Source organism: Penaeus japonicus, unplaced genomic scaffold (assembly GCF_977035675.1).
Source record: "Penaeus japonicus unplaced genomic scaffold, GWHDUDI00000001_assembly GWHDUDI00000036, whole genome shotgun sequence".
NCBI classification, from domain to species: domain Eukaryota; kingdom Metazoa; phylum Arthropoda; class Malacostraca; order Decapoda; family Penaeidae; genus Penaeus; species Penaeus japonicus.
In genome coordinates, this window is record NW_028234438.1 from 6,583,004 (window position 1) to 6,588,003 (window position 5,000).

The following is a 5,000-nucleotide window of genomic DNA, read 5'->3' on the forward strand; positions in this document are numbered from 1 at the left end:
TAATATGTTCGTAATTATCTTCGGCAAACGTGTTTTTTGTTTCCTTGGAGCATCGTCTGCTCAGTGCGTTTGAACTTGATTATAATATTGTTTTATATGTATACATGAATAGTAAATTTCTAAGATATTACTTACTTGACTTATAAAATTAACATAATACATTTAAGATACACAATTTTGTATATATACAGGCATGTGTTCTTTAAAAATAGTTTTCCCGTTGGGTAACAAACTATAAACGATATTTTTCTTTTGATACTATATTGGCACAAATATTCATTTTCCTCTATATATGCATATACGTGCACATTCTCACATTTATCAATTAGCATACATACAATCATTCATTCGCCGAGTACACATGCGCTCACTCACACGAATGGATTGCGCATGCACACAGGCGCACATGCGCACATACGCACACACATATATACTTTTGACTTTGAAACGAAATTGAATGGCCATCTGAATCTGATGCAGTATAATTTGCTGATTCGAAAGATACCAATGTTAACTGGATTTAAATATATTTTTTACAATCCGCCATTTTTTTATTTTTTTTTAACTGCTCATATGAAATCACAGACTCCTGTCTATTCATCCATTCTCTAAACTCAGATCAAAAGTATCAAAACAAAAACTTTTCATCATCATTTTTCATTTAGATGTCTGAATATTTCGTTATTTAATGTCAAATCAATAAATAATAAACCATAAATCACGCTAAGGAGCAAGACCGTAATTTGCAATGCTGGATGAAACCACATTGATTCGAACGAGAAATCAATTGAGCGAACCGACAATGGGGGGGGGGGTGAGATCAGTATTATCTCTCTACTTCTGATCAAGAGATTAGCAAGAAAAAATACGAAGAATCAATAGAAACAGACAAATAATTCCTAATAATAATCCGGTGAGTAGGAATACGGATATCGTCGATACTATTATTCAACAGAAAACGAGAGAGGTTTCCAGTGCCTCCTGTTCGGTACGAACCGCGGTGCAAGAAATAAAGAAAACCAAGATTTAAAGTAAACACTATCGGTATGTAAATATGTAAGTACATGAAACTGCACAGTGTACAAGTATTGCAAATGTAAGTTTGTTTGTCATTAGTAGAATAATATTTATCATTAGTACAATAACTTAAAATACAGTATCAAATATTATGAGGGTTTAATCAGCATTATCCATCCATACATATTGATCGCACACAACAATTTATATACATATACATATACATATACATATACATATACATATAGTGTGTGTGTGTGTGTGTGTGTGTGTGAACCCAGCCATCATTCCTGGTGCCCCTAGTCAGATTAATAATCTGTCAACAACGATTCTTATGGCCAGAAATGGAAATTGGGCTACTGTTGACCCTTAAAATGGAGAAAGCCGAAAGAAAAGAAGATTTCTGTGTGTGTGTGTGTGTGTGTGTGTGTGTATGTGTGTGTGTGTGTGTGTGTATGTATGTATATATGTATATATATATTTATTTATTTACTTATGTACGTATATGCATATATATATATATATATATATATATATATATATATATATATATATATATATATATATATATATATATATACACACACACAAACATTGATTTTTTATAGTAGTTACCCCTAGCAGTTACTGATAGTAGAGGGTAGGCGTAACTATTTTCAATTAGAATTGTTCGGAAATGATCAGAAATAGAAAATCGAGTCTTAAATTTAATTATTTCTCATTAACAATACCAATTGCACATTAAGAAAAAATATACTGAGCCTATTTCAATATGCTCAAATTACTTCAACTTTCATTTACTTAAATGAAATACCCCTAAGTACACGAACACGCTAATACACAATCACAATCACAGATACAAACACAGAACACCCACACCCTTAAACACAATCAAATGTACACAAAGTTAATTAGAAACTACCTACCATCTTCAGAAATAACGTTGCAAAAAACAATACGCTCCATCTAAAGTGTTATTCAAGGAAAGAGTCGAAAGAGGCTTAAACCTAAAAATACATCGTGCTAGGACAATGCGTCTTTTCTTTTCAAAGGAGGTTTGGCTTTCAAATCAAGCCTTTTCGGCATCGCCTGGGGTTGAGTTTTGACAAAGTAAAGGTAATTGACGCAAAGTATGATGATTTAAAAGAAAAGAATATTGGTGTGCAGTGTAAGAATCGTAAACATAGACAAAGTGTATAGTTGAGGGCAATCTGCACTACAATGAGTGCCTGTTATAGCATGGAAAATTCATTTTCAACAAATTTATAAGAAATTCACTTCTTGTGTTTGTTAACCATGCTATACAAGTGTACATTCGGATATTTGCCTCTGATGAAACATTCATATTATACGTTCCTTACATACAGATCTTACGAAAATCTACAACTTCTGATTTTAGAATTTTCTCCGACCTTGGTCCGAGATGGATCCCATTAGGTGACAAAAAGTGAGTTGTGAAAATGCTTTAGAGGTCATCCAAAGCTTTACTATTTTTGTCACCTCGTATTTGGAACGTCACCAAATTATTCCCACTCTCACATGTATGAAATGTCCTCCATATTTCATACGGTTTATGATTTTAGAAAGGTCTGATAAATATGGGCGCCTTACGCCTTACAAGTTTGATTTAAGCAAATTAACTATGAAGGATTATAACTATTCAACAACATATGGAGTGTTTACGGAGATCATGAATTTATATTTTTACTAAACACATCTTTTAGCATGTAAATAATATTGTTTAAATTTGTTCTTTAAAAATGTCAAGTGGGGAAGGAAGCATAAATAATGGCAATACTCGCATTTTAGCCCTAGTATTTTGTTTATTTACGTTGGTATTATTAAAATTCTGATCGTGTATTGGGTCGTACATGTGTATTCAAAATTAAAGTGAACCCAGAGGTAACACGTCATGAAAATTCCATTCATTTGAACATTTATTATAATTTCAAAGTTCGTTATGTTTATATACTGTTCCGTTTGAAAAGAAAATCTGATAAAGATTAAAGATCGTTTGCTTGGTCCAAAAGGTTTTGAAACATTTTGATAGCTTATCAACTTGTACAGAGATCCAAATCTTATAAAGCAATACAGAGCATGATCTGAATAACCACTATGCACGTACCTTGATTAACTTTCGATCATCACTTACCGGTCAGGTCTTTCTTCTTAGGAGGCATTGCAAAACGGAAAAAATAAGTTAATTCGAAATGTCAACAAAGTTGATAATCACAGTTTTTTTTTTTTTTTTTTTTTAATTCGAAATGTCAACAAAGTTGATAATCACACTGTTTTCGTATACATTACGCATTACGAAGCTAACATTTTATCGATAATTCTATCTTCCACTCAATGAAATGGACAGATATAGTAACAGGTCAGGTCCTTGGTCGTATTGTGGAGATAAGAGGGAGAAGGGAAAGTCCCACGCAACGAGACATTATACCCTTGAAGAATGGTCAGAGAATAAAACAAGAGGATCTATGATATAAACTAATTTTGAAGCTTCGCGAGGAGCCTACAGAGAGGGAAAATTGTAGTTCTTGAAGGAGAGGAAGGGGCAGGTGTCATGTTTACTACTTCCCCTTCGTACGAAATTAAGGGTCTTCGGTTGTAGATTGAGGAATCAGGAGAAATAAAAGGCTTTTCAGTATCAGTATTGAATCGAAGGATGTTCAGGGACCAAGTCCACTACCTCAAGAAGGACTCTGGAGAAAGCGTCGGGGGAGTATATGAGACAGCTTTTGTGGTGGGGGTCTTGGTGAGCGATTTATGTTTTTTTTTTTTTCTTCTATGTCAACGATGGTGCGTGAAGTGCGTTTCCGAGTGCGAGTGTGATCGGGGTAATTGCTGAGTGATTGATTCGCTTTTCAATAAAAAGAACGGTGCCAAAAGCCGCGTTTCGTAGTCAGCGGCGAATACAGGAATAACATAGGGACTAAGGGGGGCTGAATAAAACTTGGGCTAGGCAGGGTACCCAGGGTATTTTGCTGTGTACACTGAGGAACAGATGAATATTTAGATGCGCATTTGCGGTTTCTTGTATTTTGAGGTGCTAAGACTTACATTAAAAGATTTAGCTACAACTGTCAAGTTAGCGATAGTAGCGCACCAGTGATATTACAAGAATGAGAATGGAAGAATAATGTTACAAATGGGATAGAAAACGTAGAACAAATGTTAGTAAGTGTTTAAAGTGAGCCTGTCTTGACATTCCGCATTCAGGTGCAATAACAACTTAGAGACAGGTGCAATTTGCAAACTTTCCAACCTGTCAGGGTGATAATAAGACATCAAAAGGACTACAACAGACGGGAAGTAAGCCAAGCTGCGACAGACACCAACAGTGTCACATCGGACAATAGCGGGACTAAACGAACGTCAATAGAGATGCAATAATACTTCAACCTGCAACAGGACACCAGCAGGACATGAAGCTTGCGACCAACATCTATGAGCTAGCACAGGTTGGCGGCTAGGAGCCTATAGACATCAGAGGGTGAGAACTGTGATCCTACGCTGTCACCAAATGATAATGATAACGAGAAAATGACAATCAGTATTAGATTAATAGAAATGATAATGTTAATAATTGCAGTAAAACATTATTGATGATAGCAACAGTAATAATATTTAAAATAAACATCATTTTGATGACATCAACCAGAATAAAAACAATAATGATAGCACTCTAAAGAGGTTAAGAGACATCTCGCCTTTGTCACAACAGTAAACCATTATATCACAATCTTGTTTCCAACCTTACCATTCCATTATATTGACGTTTTGGTCTTAATTATCCATATTCAGCCCTGGATTAATGACGGAGCAATATGAGTACATGCTTAGGCTGCCAATTAAGGAAGGAGGTTCTACCGAGTACCGAGGGAAGCGTGGCACGAGGACGAAGTGTGTCGGTATCCTAGACAAATCAATGAATAAATAATGTGAAAAATGTCAAGTCCTGTTACGTCATTTCACTT